The following is a 17,067-nucleotide window of genomic DNA, read 5'->3' on the forward strand; positions in this document are numbered from 1 at the left end:
CTACCCAACAACCCCATCCATCCCACACAATGGGGGGGGGGGTCTGGAAGAAGGTCCCCTTTCCCCGGGGGGGGGGGGTTCCCCCATGCCACTGTGTCCGGCTGGCTCACAGAGCCCCTTCCCTCCCCCCAGAGCATACGCTGGGCTCAGCGGGGTCTGGTGGGGATGACTGGCCCCAGAGCCCCTGCTAAGTGCATGTGGGGTTGGGTTTTTTTTTCCACTCCTGGGAACCAAGCGCCAGCTTTTGTTGGCGAACAGAGCGTAGCTTTCATGTGAAAAGGTTAGTACAGTATGTTAGTTCCTAATGAGGGGATAATAGTCTGATTCTCACACCCCGGGGACTGCGAGGTGACAGCAGCACGGGAGAAGGGTATTTAACACCTTCCTCCTGGGAACCTTTTCCCTTCACAGCCGGAGTCTCCCGGCCTTGCCAAGAGTGAGGAGGAGGAGGAGGAGCGCACTGCAGCGCTTTTGTCCCCACTTCCCTCTCGTGCCCCAATCCCATCTGATCAGCACACGTGTCCTCACGGTGGGGGCTGACAGCAGAAGACCCTGGAAAACAGTCAGTGGATACGTTGGGACCCACCAGCCCCCCGCTGCTGCCTTGTGGTGTCAAAATCTCCCTGGCTGTGGGCACCACAGGGAGCGTGGGAAGGCTGTGGGTCATGGTGCTGGCAGGGACACAGTCCCCAGAGCTGGGTGTGTGGGGAGCTGAGGGTGACCTGAATGAGGGGTGTTGTCCGTCTGCGTCCCCGTGGCTTGTCCCTTGCTGCCTTGCAGCCCTGTCTGCACCAGGACTGGGGCTCACTGTGCCACCCAAGACATCCTCAGGACCAGGGCTCAGGGGCAGACATGTCCCTGGGCACATCCCGGGTACTGCACAGGGAGGAGTTAAGGACCTTGCTGCCCTTCCTTCCTTTTCCAAGAAAAAAAGGATTTCTGCTGAAATACAGCCTCCCCCCCCACCCCCACCCCATTCTGCAGTGGCTCAGGGTGGGGACAAGCCAGCGAGTGCGTGAAACATGGGGACAGCCCCAGGCATGGCCATGGCTGTCAGCCATCCCCAGCCACGTGCCATCCTGGGGAGGGAAGCAGATGCAGGTTGGCCTTGCCATTTTCTTGTTGGTGACAGCACCCCATGGGGGCAGCTGAGACCCCTGGGTGAGGTTTGGCTGGGGTGATTGTGTGCCCCATCAGGAACTGCAGAGCTGGAGGCACAGAGCTCTGCTGGGGCGGGATGGGGGCATCCCAGAGGAGCTTTCCTGACTGGGGGGCCCAAGGTGGATTAAACCCCTGGCTGCTCTATTTATTGAGGGAGTTCAATTCAGTCCGCCCGTGCGTGCGGGGAGCTGGAATGTCCTTGGAGCAGGAGAGACCAGTTTTGCCAAATTCCACCCCCCACGGGATGCCAAATTACAAGTGTCATCGCCTGGGCTGTCACACTCCACTCCAAGCCTTTCAGGACACACCACCTTCCCGCTACTCAGCAAGCTTACAAATGAATCATAGAATCACAGAATCCCAGACTGGTCTGGGTTGGGAGGGATCCCAAGGATCACAGAGCTCCAACCCCCTGCCACAGGCAGGGCCACCAACCTCCAGGCCTGGAGCTACACAAGGTTGCCCAGGGCCCCATCCAACCTGGCCTTGGACACCCCCAGGGATGGGGCACCCACCCCCTCTCTGGGCAGATTTCCATCGCAGCCCTTACCTGGGTGACCTGGTTTTAGGCTGGTGGGAGAAGCACCAGCCTGCAAGTCCCCAGCGAGCCACGGCTGCCTGGCCTTGGTGTGCTGCTGCTGCTGCTGCTGGGTTGTGCTCAGGCAGGACAAGTGATGCTGCACAGCAGCAGCTGAGCTACAGCCGCTCAGCACTGACTCAGCTACAGCCACTCAGCACCGCTGTGGCCGTTGCCCGTGGCTGGGTCAGACATTAGAGCATCAAAAGTGGAGGGGGGAGGTCCTGGGGTGCTCCCTGGGCTTTGCCAGCTCACCGTCACTGTACCCCACCCTGACATCCAGGTGATGTGCAGGAAGGTCTTCAGGCTACCAAGGCCCTTTCTGCTGGCTGCTGAGTCCCTGGCTAAGGTGCTCAGCTCCTCTGAGCTCGTTTCTTTCTCCCTCACTCTGTAAAACAGCAGGACAGCAGCTCCAGGCTCGATGGGTTTGTTCACAGGTGTGTGCTCTGGGTTCATGGTGACACAAAGCCAATGGCAACATGTCCCTGGTCCCACAGGCACGCTGGGCAAGCAGCAAACCCCTCTTGGGGCTTGGGAGTGGGATTGTGGGGCCAGGCTGTCCTCTGCTCCCCAGAAAAACCAGAGGAAAGCAAAGGGTTGGATTTTGGAATGAGACAGGTTGGATCTTTTCCAGGGACCCCAAGGCTGGCCATCTTCCCCGGCTTCTTGAGCTTTGGAGATTTCTGGGACAAAAGTGTGGGAGCACCTCTGCTTCCCCATGGAGACAGAAAAGGGGCTCAAGCCCAATATTGCCTTGCCCAGGCATGGAAAGGGCTGTGGGGGTGGGAGGGAGGACTTTGGGAAAGCAGTTAAGACCAACCAAAATGTCATGGGGAGGTGTGACAACGGCCAGTGCCTGAAGGGCAACATCACAAAGTACCCAAAGAATGAGAATCCAACATTTTGCTTGTGTGTTGGGTTATTTTTAAATGCCCAAACCTCTGGAGCAAGGGAGCTGAACTGTCATTTAAGCTTAGGGAGGGGAACTGGCAGCCCTGGGGCTGGCTGTGTGAGTGGTGGAGTTTGGGAAGAATGTGAGAAGAACTGCTTTGCTGAGCTCCAAAAACCCACCAGGTCTGAAGCCAGAGCTTGTGGGTCATGCTAGATGGCTGCTGTCAGGTTGAATACTTGGAGAGGGCTGACCTTGCCCCGGGTGCTGCACAGACACGTGGGCAAGGCAGAGTCATGGTGGCAAAGGCCAGGTTTGGGGCTACCATGGAGCAGCTCTTGCCTGGCTTCCCTTTGCCTGTGCTGGCAGGGTGCAGACACTGCCTCTTGCTTCACTCCCAGTTCCCACGGTGGGGAGCAGGAACAAGTGCCAGCGTCCCCGCGGTGACATTACCCGCGGTGCACCCGGCTGTGTGGCCCCTTGTGCTGCTCCAGCCTGGTCCCATCCCCTGGAGAGGTGAGCAGTGAGCAGACCCCATACTGCCCCAGGGTGGGTGCACTGGAGCAGGCTGCCCACCCCACTACGTGGGTTCACATCCCACCCCAACCCAAGCAGCATCTTTCTGGGTCAACCTGTGCCAGCCAGTTTTGCACCAGAGGAGATGTTTTCCAGCTGAGATAGCCTGGCCCTGAGAAGCAGACATTCCCTCGCTCTCGTGTGCTGAAATGTTTAATTAGACTTTAACAGCAGCCTGGGAAAAAGGTGTCTTGTCATCTTTCTGCGCTGCGTTTTGTTGTTGAGCTGCGAGCCCTGGACCAGCCGAGCCGGGGGAGACCTGCGGCACAATGAGCCCTTTATGTGCCTCTCCCCGCGGCTCGCCCCGACCCTGAACTTTCCCATTAGCTGCTGGCACGCTGCCCTCCTGCGTGTGCCCGGGAGGGAGCTGGCGCTGCTCCGCACCCGCGGCCGGCATGGGAGCACCCGGCGAGGCAGCGGCTTGGCCTTTGGGTTTCGGGTGGGTGTTGCAGGGGGTGTCTGGAGGAGAGGACATCCTGCCCAAGCCCTGCTTGGTGGTTTGGGTGAGCCCAAGGTGCTGTGCTCTGAAGCATGTGGCTGTAGGGATGCAAGGTGAGAGCCGTCCACGTGGCAGGACGCTGGGGTGTGCGGTGGGGTGGCCCCTTGGGGACACTGTGTTCGCCTGTGAGGGACTGAAGGACTCCTCCTCCCCACCTCCCCCCCTCCCCTGAGTGTTTCTGAAGATGCTGCCCACAGAAATCAAAGGTTTCATTTCTCAGACCCCAGCAGGGATTCAGATCTCAGTCCCTTCCCTCCCCCAGCACTGAGCAGGGAAGATGCTGAGCGCTGCCCGGCTAGCAAGGCCGTGGCACAGGATCCTCAGCCCTCTCCATCTGGGCATCCAGGTGGAGCGGGGTGAGTTCGCTCCCAAGGGGGCTGGGGAGGAATGCAAGGAATGGAGCACAGCCCTTCCCCACATCCCTGCACAAAGGGCCCATCAGCATTTTCCACTCACAGGTATTTTTTCTGTGGGGTGAAATTACAGTTTTGGCACTGTTCAGCTGCCAGCAGCCTGTCCAGCAGTGACAGAGCAATCCCAGCCTCGGTGGGGTTGGATCACCCTTCTTGCCATCTGTCCCAGTGTTTTCTCCTCCTGTTGGCCACTGAAACAGCAGAGAGCAAATCCCTTGGGTCCAGCAAAAGCCTAAAATGCCACAGGTTCTGTTATATTATTGTTCCTTTTAGCTTTTCTTTTTTTTGCATGACACAGCCAAGGGATGCTCTCAGTAGCTCCCTGGGCCCCTGCTGCAGTGTGACAGTGTGAAGGTGTTGGGGCCCCAGGAACATGCCTGTCTCACTGTGGTGACCTCATCTATCACAGACACCGAGGTCACGCTAGCACATCAGGGAAGTGTCAGGCTGGGAATGCATGGGATCTCTTGGGCTTTCTCCAGCAGTAGCAGCTCATCCCCCACACTGGTCCTCTTGTAAGCAGCTTGCATGGTGTCTTTCTGGGTCTGTTTTTAGGGGATCTTTTTGGACAAGTCCTGCAAGAGCAGGTGTTTTCCCACAGGAGGAGGCACACAATTGCTCTCAAAGGAGTTGGTGCCCCTGTGAGCTCCTCTGTGCTAGCAGAGCCATGAGGCTTCATGCTCTGCTCCCCCATGGGGTGACCCGTACCACCAAGGCCAACCATCGCATCAGATGGTGAGACCCTTCCAAAGGTCCATGGCATGAGGGTTGTCCTCACCTTGTTCTACCAAAGCTTTCTCAGTAGGCTTGGGGCCCTGTGGCAGAACATGGCTTATGCATCCTTATCCACAGTGTGTCCTACAGCCCTACCAGTCTGGTCCCCGTGCCCTTGGTCCCAGCCTGGCCAGGGAATGTCTAGAGAGAAGGACAGGTTTGATTTGGAACATGCTTCTGGGTGCTAAAATTGCTGCCCATCACCTGTCCTTCTCCAGCTGTGCAGGCAGAGGCTGATGCTCAGAGGCGATGCCATGGAGTAGCTGGGGGATCTCCCATTCCTCCTCCAGGCACGGTGATGGGGATGATCTGCAGGCGAGCTCATCCCAGAGTGCCTGAGAGGACTGTGCAGAAGGACCAGTGGTCATTGAATTCACTGGTGGGACATGCCACTTCCACAGTGACATCCCAGATGAGATGTATGACCACCAGCATCATGGTCCTCTCCATTGCTGCTCCATTTGTCAGGAAGGTCCCCCAGCCTCGGTGGCCCTGTGAGATGAGCAGGGTCTGCATTTTCCTCTCCACCAACTGTGGCCTTTTTTCATGTAGTACAGATGAGATTGTGGGATTTTGATGTTCTCCTTGAGGACCAAGACAACTCCCAGCTCACAGACAGGAAGATTCAAGTCCTATCTTGAGCTATGGGGAGGCTGGGTGTCTCCACCAGCATAGCCTGTTGGGAGCAACAGGCAGCTCATGGGTGGGTCTGCCCCGACCTGGGGCTTCTGGTGACATGGTGACCCTCCACATTTGGAACATCTGGGCACCTCCAGAGGGAGGTGGGCACCTGAGCACCGCTGAGCCCTGTCAGGGCTGGGACCAAGGAAAGAAGCAGGGCACTGGGGTGGGTGCTGGCTCCTGCGTGCAGGCAGGGGCTGCCCACACCCCCAGCACTCCTCCTGCTCACCAGCTGCCCCTGCGCTGCCTCTGACCAAGCCCTGCCTGCTACTCACGGCCGCAGAGCTGCCGGCTGCCCCGGGGGAGCCCTCCTGACACCCCAGTCTGGCCATGATACGTGAACTGTGCCCTGGCTGCCTGGCTGCAGGACACCTTTCCTGCCCAGTGACAGCCATCACGCCCAGGACACACTGGGCTCAGGGGTGAAATGTGTTGAGGGGACTCAGGGTCATCCCCAGCGGGGCTGGCAGGGGTGTGAGGGCTCCATTCTCCCTGCCAGCCCTGCAGCCTGTCCTAGCAGCTCATTGCCAGAGCCCTCCCTGCCCACACAAGGGTTGTGTAGCCCCACTGCACCCTGTCAAGGTGTGCAGGATCTGTCCTTCATGCCCCACTCCTTCCCTTCCTCTCTCTGCCCAAGGCACTATGGTTTGAGGGGCAGTCCCATGCTCACAGGGACAGCCAGAGGCAAGAAAGGGTGCTGGGCTCTGTGCAAGGCTCCTGCTGGGCTATTGGGCTGCTGCTGTAGGTTGCCCAAAGCCGCCTTATGATAATAAAGATAAATGAGTGGATAAATGAGTGGCACATGTCCTGGGGACACTGTCAGTCCCTGAGCCCACAACCTGAGTGGTGAAGGCTGAGCTGGGAGCCACATGCCCCACAGCAGGGCCAGCACCGCAGCCAGCCTGGCTGGGATGCTGGTGGGTGTGGGGACCTGCTGCTGGAGCAGCCTGAACAGCATCACCATCATGGTGGGCTCAGGATGCACAGTCTTGTGACAAACACATCCAGGGGATGCCCTGTCAAGCATCACACAGAGCTGAGAGGCAGGATGGAACCTTCTGCCATCAGCGGGAGCCCTGTGAGAGGTTGTTTCCCCACCATCCCCAGCATCACTCCTTCTCCTTCTGTTCTGCAAAGCATCAAATCCACTTTCAACCAGCTTTTTGATGCAGGACTGAGTGGAAGTGCTGGGCACAGGTTTGGGTTTGCTCTTACAGGGCTGCTGGAAGGATGCTGCCAGCTCAGCTGCTCCCCAAAGGTGAAGAAAATGCTGGAAATCCTTTGGTTGGGGGAAAAAGAAAGTCAGTCAAAAGGACTGGATGGGCTTTCTTGTGCACCCTCAGCAAGTTTATGAGTAACACCAAGCTGAGTGGTGCATTTGATGCAGCAGAGGGATGGGATGCCACCCAGAGGGACATGGACCAGCTAGAGAGGTGGGCTCATGCAAACCTCATGAAGTTCAAGAAGGCCACCTGCAAGGACCTGCACTTGGGTTGAGACAATCCTTGTTATCAATCCCAGGCTGGGGAAGGATGTAAGGAAAAGGACTTGGGGTACTGATGGATGCAAAGCTGGACAGGAGCCAACAATGGGCACTCACAGCCCAGAAGGCCAGTGGCATCCTGGGGTGCACCACAAGAACTGTGATGTGCAGATCGAGAGAGGGGATTGTCCCCTCTGCTCTGGTGAGACCCCCCTGCAGTGCTGCATCCAGCTCTGGGGCCCTCAGCACCAGGACATGGACCTCTTGGAGCAGGTCCAGAGGAGGCCATGAGGATGATCCAAGGGCTGGAGCATCTCTGCTACAAAGACAGGCTGGGAGAGCTGGGCTGCTTCAGCCTGGAGAAGAGAAGGCTGCAGGGAAATGCCTCCTAGGGTGGAAGGTCTTGTCCCAAAACTCCACAGGGGTGAAGTGCAGCAGTGCCAGGAGCCACCCAGCTCCTCCTCCCTTCCCGTGCTGCAGAGGCCGCAACCACCTTTCAGCACCTTCACCTCAGAGTGAGGAGGAGCCGATCCCCTCATGTCAGCTGGGCCCGGGGCTCTGCGCCCCCGTCCTGCCTTGCTGGGGAAGGGGCCGTCTTGGGGAGGGACCCCCAGCTGCTCCGCAGCGGGGTCGAGCGAAGGGCCACGCGAGCGCCCTTGGGTTTCTCCTGGACCTGGTGGACAGTGACATGTAAACTGAGATGCGAGGCCTGTCGCGGGGCCAGGCCGGGGGCGCGCTGCCCGCGGGGCCCCGCAGTGCTGTGTATGTGGGATCTCTGCCCTCAGAGCTTCTCCTTATTCATTGAACTCAAGGCTGCCTTGGGGGTCTGGGGCTTGTCCCAACGCACATCCAGGGCAGCTGCACTGGGGCTGATGTTTACAGGCTCCCGACTGGCCACACTGGAGCCCGAACCAGTTGGAGAACCTATTAAGGACCACAGTCCCCACGCAGCACCTCAGGGCAGGTTTTACTCTCCTCAGGGCTGGCAGGACACCCCTGCCTGTGCCTCGAGCCCCAAACCCCTGCTCGCCCTGCCCGCCCTGCTCTCTGTCAGGTCTCTGGGGATCTGGGGCCCCACGTGCCGCTGGTGGAGGGGCGCAGGCTGGGCCACCGACATGGGGTGCTGGGAACCCAGCTGCAGCGCTCCGAGGACTTGCAAGTGTGTCAAAGCAGAAAAATGTGCTGGGAACAGCTTTGCCCTCCCTCTGCTTGGCTCCTCCCGCGCACACGGAGCCAGGCCAAGTCCTGGTGCAGGCAGGGAGCTCTGCCTCCTCGCAGGCTGCTGCCCCCGGCCCCGCTGGGGTGGGCAGGGAGGTATCCAGAGGCTGCTGAGAACCGTGTGGCTTGTGGCAGGCACAGGGCAGGCTGATGGGGAGCCCTGCCTGTCCCCCAAGCCATGGCCCATGGTGTGGGGCTGAGGACGGACCCACTCAGCCCGCTGGAAGGATGTGGCTCATCCCCAGGGGCGACCATGGGGAGCAGGTCTGGGGGCAGTCAGACTTGTTTGTGGAGCCAGGGCTGGAGGGAATCGAAATCCTCAGCGGCAGGAAAGTCCCTGCAGCTCACAGCAGGGAGTGTGACACCAGTTTTGATTTTAGCAGAGTCTGAGCATCTGTTTCAAAACGAAAGTACCCGGCCCTCCCAGCTGGGGAGCACAACCTGCCTGCACCCACCAGCTGCCACCACACAGCCAAGGTGCCAGAGCCAGCAACCCTGGCAATGTCCAGGGCAGGGACCAGCCACTGAGCCGTGCTGGAGCTGGTTTATCTGCCTGGGCTTTCCCCAGATCCAACCAACCCTTCCCGCAGCCCACAGATGTGTCTGCCAGGGTGTGCTGCCCAGGGGGGTAGATGGACATCCTGTGGGTGGGAACTGGCGGCGTGAGAAGGTGCACCCATGGCTGTATCCCCAAAGGAATGCTGGCCCAGGAGCAGGTGCTGTGAGCAGTGTGTTACCCCTGCAAAACACCACGCTTCCTGCCTCCCCCCACCGTGGCCAAGCAGCACAGCGTCCCCAGCAGCCCCTGCCCAGGACACACAACCCACCTGCACTCAGCACCATGGAGCCCAGATGGTGGCACAGCCAGACTCTGCTGCCCTTTGGGCCCAGCCTAGGGCTGAGCCCAGCCTGAGGTTGAGCCCAGCCTGAGGGTGAGCCCAACCTGGGGGTAAACCCACACAGGGTAAGCGCAGCCTGGGGGCTAAGCTCATCCTCAGGTCTAACCTCAAGCCAGTTGGTGAGCCCAGCCTGGCTGCAGAGCCCAGCAGAGTCAAACCAGCATGTGGAGTTTACCCTGAGTGCTGAGCTGAGCTGAGCTGAGCTGAGCCCTGCCAAACCCAGCCTGGCAGCAAGCTGCCATGCCCTGCTCCCTCCATCCCCGGGGGGTAGGTGACAGCCCCAGGATGGGGGCTTTCCCCCAAAAACCCACCATGGGGAGGGCAGCATCCCATCCAGCCGGCTGCTGTTAGGAAAGGGGGCACCGTGCCCCGGGCAGCCGCAGCCTCATAATGCCCAGCTTGTTCTGCAGGCTGGGAGCGCACGGGGTGAGCTGCCTGCCCCTCCTCCAGTTCCCAGCCTATTCTACCTTGTGTGTAGGAACTGGTTTTTCTTCCTGGGCTATTGTTTCCGCTGGATTGGGTAGATTGCTCCAGGCCTTGCTCAGATTTCCTTTCTCACGCTTTTTTTTTTTTTCTTTTTTTTCTTTTTTTTTTTTTTTTATTCCCCTTCTCTGCTGCAGCCTCTGTTCCTGCCCCAATTAAAGCAGCAGCAGGAGCTGCTTGGCTGGATGGGGCAGGGGGTGGGTCTCACCTCCTCCTGGCTTTGCCCCCATGCTCACTCTCATTGCCCAGGATGAGGGGCCAGGCTCAAAAGGAAATGTTCCCTTGCTGGAGAGCCTGCTTTTGGGTCAGCAAAGGCAGCCTGTGCCTTGGACAACCTGCAAGCCAGGCAAGCTTCTCAGGCTGGAGCTCCTCAAATTTCCATTTCTCTGCGAATCAAGCCCAGGAAATCAATTCTTTTTGCTTTAGCAAATGAAAAGTGATGGGTATGGTGTAGCCCTGCAGCCTTAGGCACGGCTCCCAGAGAGGGTTGTGAGCTGCAGGGTGGGATTGCAGGGGTGACCCCGGGCACTGAGTGCCCTACCCCTGGATTTAAGGCCAAGCATGAGAAGGGACACCTGCATCTGGCCCCTGACCCAGGTGGTGGCATGATGAGTGTGCAACAGGGCTACTCCTGGCTTAGCTGTGATGAAGTGTTCCCAGCCTCAGCGCAGCTGGAGCAGGGGGGAGCCTGGCCTGCAGAGAGCTTTGCCAGCTCCTTCCCTCTGGACACACCACGCTGTGGACCAGGTAGGGGCTCAGGCAGGATGTCCAGTACCTCAGAAGATGCTGCCCTCTGCTAAGAGGTCTGGCAGGGGAGGCAGGCAGGGCAGATGGTGTCTGGCTGCAGCTGGGGAAGGCAGCGTGTCCCCAGGGGCCTCCACATCGCACTGGGGCAGACTTGAGTTCCCAGATATAAACAGAAGCTGAAACATGAGCCCAACTCCCCCAGCCACTGCCACCACCACCCAGCTCTGCCTCTGCTGTAGCACCCACAGCCCTCCTGGCCACTGCACTGACCAGGGGTCTCCTGGCCTCATCACCCCCAGGGAGGAGGTGACAAGGGGGAGGCACAGGGATGTGGATGAGGATGCTCACAGACAGGTGGCCGTGGAGGACAGGAGCCACCCAGCCACTTGTACAAGGCTGAAATCTGCTCTGGGGAGAAGTGGGGAAGTTTGGGGCACAGCTTCCAGCCAGACACAGCTACAGGGGATCAGCACAGGCAAGGGGAGAGACTGCCATACGCTGTACAGATGGTCCCAGGGACTCCACTAAAGGAGGGCCAGCTGCCAGGGGAAGCCAGAAGCAGCAGGGACAAGGGTAGCTGCTGGCTTAATATATACAGAAGATCATTTCCCAAAGCTTGTCTAGCACTGGGAGCAGAGGATGGAGGCCCTGCTATGGCTGCACGTTCAACCAGGAGGACAGTGCAGCGCTGGAGCTGTGCTCCACATGCAGCACTGGGGTTTCCTGGCACCTGGGTCAGGCAGAAAACTCAGCTTCCAGCAGGGCTGGGCTTCATTTGGCCAGGAAAGAGCAGTGCTGTGCCCGATGGTTAATGATCTAAGTGCTGGGCTCTTCTGTAGAAAGAAACATTTCCATCCTTTGCAGTTCTCAGGGTCAGAAAACATCCCTTTGCCACCTTTCCAAGATGTGAAGCTCCCGAAGGTCTGGGGGTGCTTGGCAGCCAGGTTCCTACCTGCTTTTAGCTTTCAGGCCTGACCCTTCCAAACAGGAGCCCTGTGGTGCTTACCCCTCAGCCCAGCAGTGTTTGGAAAGCACATTTATGCAGCAGGAAGGCAGAGTGCTGGCACAGGGCTGGAGGATCTGAGGCACCAAAGGTCAGGCAGGGAGGAGGGTGGGAAGGGGCAGCTCATCCCCCAGCCCCCGGCAGCTCCTGGCACAGAGCTCACCCTAAAAGGCAAGCTTTGGGGATGCCGTGTAACCTCATTGTAAGGCAGTTATTACTGGTTTGGCTTTGGTATTAAACTCGGTGTAAGCACTGTGAGCCTGTCCCAGAGCAGCACCCCGCTGTGCTGGGTGCTGTATAAACAGGGCTTGCGGCTACGGTGAAGGTTGGGTCAAGGGTGCTGAGGCAGCTCCAGCTTCTGGAGGGGCTCAGTCCCCATCTCGGGGCTCACAGCTCAGCTGGGATGGCAAAAGGAGCAAGTAGGCAGCTGGAGGAGACCGAGGGACCCAAGGGAGGGGGGGGTTGCAGAGGTGGGGGGGTGCTGGGGGGTTAGGGGGGGAGGGCAGAGCATCTTTTTTTGTTGTTTTTCCCCTGGGAAAATCAGCTTTGCATGTGGGTTTAGGTGTAATGTGGGGTGAGATTCTCATCACTGCAAAGGCCTTGAGGGACCGAAAATGACTTTGGGTGTCGCTGACAATTAGGCGCCAAGTACCCGAGGTAGAGGCACTGGGATGGGGGTTGTGGTTAGGGACCTGCAGCTGTCTGCACGCTCAGGGGAGCGAGAAGCAGAGGTCCCAGAGCCTGCTCCTGTCCCCAGCCAGCCCCATCCTGCAGCCTCCCAGCATTATCCCGGGATGTGCTTGTGCTGCTCTCCTCCTCCAACCCCAAAATAACACCCTTCTCTCTGGCTCGGAGCTGCCAGGTGACATTGGAGAGAGCCAGTGGAAGTGGGGGGATGCCTGTGGAGCCTCGGGGGCTCCATCACCCCTGACCCCCCTGCCCTTGCAGTGTCCCCAGTCTGTTGGCAGAGCAGCTCCCTTAAGCTGCTGCCCATTCCAGTGCCCACGGTTGGTGCTCCCAGGCGAGCAAGGACCTTCCAGCTGTCAGGTGAGCCTTTCCCAGAGCTTATGCAAATGATACTAATTAAAGTCATTCTTATCTGTTCGATTTCCCACACCTTTTGCCCCCAAGGGGGAGAGTAAACTTCATGTTTTAACTCTGTATTTCGTGGCAGTCGGAAGGGCTGCCTAGGGAAAGCACTGGGAAATGCAGCAGGTCACTCCTGATGAGAAGAGCTGGCTTATGCAAGTGTTGAAACACTTTATTATGCATGAGAAACCTTCCAGAAACGGATGACTAATAGCAAAGCAGGAGCAGAGAAAGCAGTGGGAACGCAGTACCAGGCTGGCATGGGATCCCATGTCATCTTACCAGCTTAGCAGGGTTGGGCTTGGTCAGCACTTGCCTAAGAGACTTCGCAGAGTACCTGGCTGGCAATGAGGGAAGTGATGTTAATGATTCAATAAACAGAGCCCTTCCCTCTCTGTGAGCCAGAATGTCCCTGTGCGATGCCAGGAGCCCACCCACAGCCCTGTACTTCCACCAGCAGCCTGTCACTTAGCTCAGATGGCCATAACCACTCCAATGCTCTGTGCAGGCAGGTCTGGTAGGGGATGCCCAGGCTGCAGACCCATGTGGACCCTCACAGTCCATCTCCCAGTGCAGCTCTCCCCGTGGTGTTGGCAGACAGGGCTGCCTGGGTGTTGGTGGCCCCTGACCACTGCTGTGTGCACAGAGAGCCCTAGCTCCCCTGAAGGTCCCAGTGTCCTGGGCTCGGCTAGTAGAGGGTTAATGTTCACCAGATGTTAAGGTGAGACACAGCCAGGGCAACAGGTGACCCAAACTAACTCACAGGGATATTCCACACCGTGGTGTCATGCTCAGCATAAAGGGGGGCTGATGGGGGAGCACAGTTTGGGGATGATTCAGCTCCAGGGCGGCTCTGAGCGTCTGAGTTGTGGGTTTGGTGAGAAACTGCATCGTGTGTCACCACTTCTGTACATTGTTACAGGTCCTGCTGTTGTTATTCCCCACTCCTTGTGCTGGCCCCATACACAGGCCTTACCCCAATGCCTTTGTCACCCCATCCCACCATGGGGGAGGGGGGTGCTGAGCGAACGGCCAGTGCTGCTCAGCTGGGGCTGGGGCTGAACCACGACTTTGGAAATGCAGCTTTCAGGGGTATCAAAGGAAGGAGCAAAACTGATCCCTCTGCTGTCTGAACCTTTCATCTTCCCCATCTGCCTGTCTGCTGCTGCTGCTTGGGTGGGCTTGCACCTGAGGACAGAGGTCAGCCCACTGGTGCCAGCACAGGAGGAGCAGAGTGTGCTTTCAGCATCCCTGGGTACCAGTGCTGAGAAGGGCAATGACAGAACCTCTCAGTGTGAGGAGGAAGGGAATGTCCTGGCCAGGCACCCTCTGAAGATCCCCATGAAGCTGCAGCCGTGCCAGGGCCTGGCTCACAGCCGCTCTGCACCCAGCACTGGCCTTTGCACCGCTCTGGCAGGTCCCATGGCTGGAGTTTCTGCTCTCTGTGCAAGGCCTTGAAGGCACTGCAGGGAAGGGCAAGCAGGCCCACAGCCTTGCTGGAGGAAGAGCAATGTCTGAAGGTCAGAGCTGTGAGTGCAGCAAGGAGGAGCTGGGGACTTGGGAAACGTGTGTCACAATGTACTCCTGGTAGATGAGTGTGACCAGCCCCTGGCTTATGTCTGGAATTTGCTGGGTCGTTATCTGGTTGTTTGATTGTCCTTCCCACAATCTCCCTCCTTTCCAGGCACTCTCTGTGCTGGGTGGTGGACAGGAGGTCTGCTGGAAGCAGCCCTGTCTGTCTGTCCTGCCTGGCCTTGGAGGTTTCACGTGAGCAACCTGTGCTGATCCTGAGCATCCCACGTGCATGTCGGAGGGAGGCTCCTACTCTCAGTAAGTCCCTGAAAGAAACTCTTGGATGCTCAAGGACTGTGGTTACACAACCAAAATGAGAGTTGCAACCTCCATCCGGAGGAGTGGCCCTTTCACCAGGTGATATCCATCTCAGAGAGAGGGAAAGAAAGAGAGGGAAGAGGGTAGGCGGTGAGGAGGAAGAGAGGTGTCACTGCGGGCGGCTGTAAGCGGTCCTGTGATGCGGCGAGCAGAAGACACCCAAGGGATTGTCCTGACATGAGCTCCCCTGAATTGCCCCAACGAGTTCATGCCAGGCACTGTTGTCCTTTGTGGCTGGTTTTGATATGCTGAGGATTTCCCAAGCTAGAAACTCTCCAGGGCAGAGGGTTGTGTCTCAGGTAAACCCTGCCAAGGAGATCCCTCGGTGGCGTTGGCAGCAGAGCGGGCAGAAGGAGCCCTGCGAACCCTGAGGCCATTCTGGGGCTGGATGCTCTGGGCAGAGCTCAGCATCACCAAGGTGGCTCTTGAAGCACTTTGGAAATGCAGCTTTCAGGGGTATCAAAAGAAGGAGCAAAACTGACCCCACTGCTGTCTGAAACTTTCATCTTCCACATGTGCCGGGCACCTGCCTGGGGAACCTCTGGCTGAGCTCAGAGCATAGATTCAACCAAGTTCCCACCAGCTCCAGTGGTCCCTTTTGAGTCCTGGAAGGTCTGGGACTGTTCTTTGCTGGGCTCAAGTTTTCTCTGAGCTTCTCAGCTCCCTGGGTGGAGGCCCAGAAGGGGGTCAAATGCCAAGATGACCCCAGAGCCCCATGCTGAAGCATCATCCAGTGATGTCACAGCCATGCCCCATTGCCCAGAGAGCCTGAGCCGGGCACCATCCTCACCTGCCCTCCAGCTGAGCAAGCAGCTATCACCACGGGGGCGGGCAGGGGGGGGGGTCAGAGCAGGGATGTGCTCACCTGGCTTTGGCCAGCTGGCTGCATGTGTGCTGTGCGGGGGCACCCGGCGCCTGGCCGGGAAGGGGCTGATTCACACGGGGTGCTGGAAGCCGGGCTGCCGTGGGAAAGCGCGCCTGCCATGGCTCCCGAGCGCCGGGATTGCTTCAGTGGGGGTGCAGCCAAGATGCATTTCACAGCGGGCAGAGCAGATCTCGGCTGGGATTTACCAGTGACTAAGCGTGTGCTGGCAAGGGCTGCCCTGCGTGAGAAAGGCAGTGCTGCTCCTCCTCCGAGGTGTGCCCGCTGCTGCCCTGCAACCCGCAGCGCTCGGGGGCACCGGGGCACCCCAACACGCCACGGAGCCCCTGGTGTCAGTGGGCTGGCTGGTGCTGTGGGGTGTGCGTGGGCTGCAGCCACCCAGCCCCCTCTGCCTAACCATAAGGCAGCCCTTTTATGTTTGCCACACTTCAGGGGGGTGGGGGGGGGGGCACAACTAATCCTGCCACAGTGGAGCTGGGGAAACCAAACCTTCCCAAGGTGGGAAAACCCAGCCCTTCTGCAGCAGAGAGGCTGCCCAGTTCCTTACTCCTAAAGCAGGACCCATTCAAACATCCCTGGGCACAGGAGGCTGTGGGGAGCTGTATCCCCAGGCAGGGGCTGAACATCAAGCTGAAGGCCACCACCAGCCCCTGCACAGCAGCCACTCAGCCCAGCCTTATCGCAGTGGCAGGCTGCCCAGCTCTCTGCTGCTCTCCTGGCTCATTTTGGCAAGGCATTAAAAAAAAAATTAATTGCCATTTTTTATTCCAGCTAATTGGCACTGCTGCTAAGTGGCTTATCTGGCTCCTGAGCCCACCCCGTGCTTTTGGGAAGCTGAGGGTGGTGAAGGCCCAGAGGCTGGGGAGATGGCGTTGGGCACAGAGCCTCCCAGTGAGTGTCTGGCAGCCCTGTGCAAGTGGGAAATGCTGGGGCACTGCTGGGTACCTGTCCCAGGAAGGTGCATTGCTCCCAGGTTACAACAAGGCTGGGTTTTGGGGAAGTAGTGAAACATGCCTGAGGGGGGTCAGCAAGCCTTGGCTGGCATCCCCAGCGCTGCTGCCCGGGCAGCATCATGCTCCAGACTCAAGACTCTGTGTTAAAGCAGATGTGGTGTTTGTGATGGGGGGAGCTGAGCCTGTGCCCACATGTGTGCCTGTCTGTGCCTGGCAGGGGGGGCTGGGCCATGGGGCTGTTTGCCCCTTGGGTCCCTGCTGAGCCCATCCTGACTCTGCCATCAGAGTGGGCAGGGACCGGAGCTCAGCTCAGCACTGGGGTCTGTCCCGTAGCTGTGGGTGATGTCAGCCCTAAATGAAGGAGCCTGGCTGATCCATCTTCCCAGGATGTGCCCGAGCTGCTCTTCCCTTTCTCTTGGCCATTGTTCAGGCTGGGTCTGGCCTGGCTGATGATGGGCTCCACTGCAGGCATGGCTGAGGCAGGGCAGAGCTGAGGAAGGGGGAGGCTAAAGGCCAGGGTGTGAGCTCCAGTCAGACTGCTGATGCTTGAGGAGAAAGAGCTGACAGCATGGGCTGGCCTCTGCAGGATGCAGCGTGGCCCTCCTCACATCAGAGGAGCATCTCAGAGGGGGTCCTGAATAGGACCATCTTTCTGCTTCCCCAGGGCTTCACTCAGTTGCAGTGCCCCAGGTACCTGGGTTTGAACATACAGGTGAGGAGAGTGCAGGGCTGGGGCTGCCCCCCACGGCATCAGCACTTGCAGCTCAGCCCTGGCACGAGCAGGGAGCAGACAGGCTGAGCTGGAGCGTTGCACAGGGGTCTGACACACACGTGCCCCAGCACAAGGCA

General features: G+C 58.8%; 1 protein-coding gene across 1 annotated transcript in view; it reads left to right on the forward strand.

Moving 5' to 3' along the window:
- EXD3 (exonuclease 3'-5' domain containing 3) overlaps positions 1-17,067 on the forward strand; it is a gene marked incomplete at both ends in the record, with an annotated part of 227,076 nt that overhangs the window by 200,609 nt on the left and 9,400 nt on the right. The gene's annotated exons all lie outside the window — the stretch shown is intronic.

The sequence above is a fragment of the Gallinula chloropus genome (genome assembly GCF_964237585.1).
Source record: "Gallinula chloropus genome assembly, chromosome: 18".
Lineage (NCBI taxonomy): Eukaryota > Metazoa > Chordata > Aves > Gruiformes > Rallidae > Gallinula > Gallinula chloropus.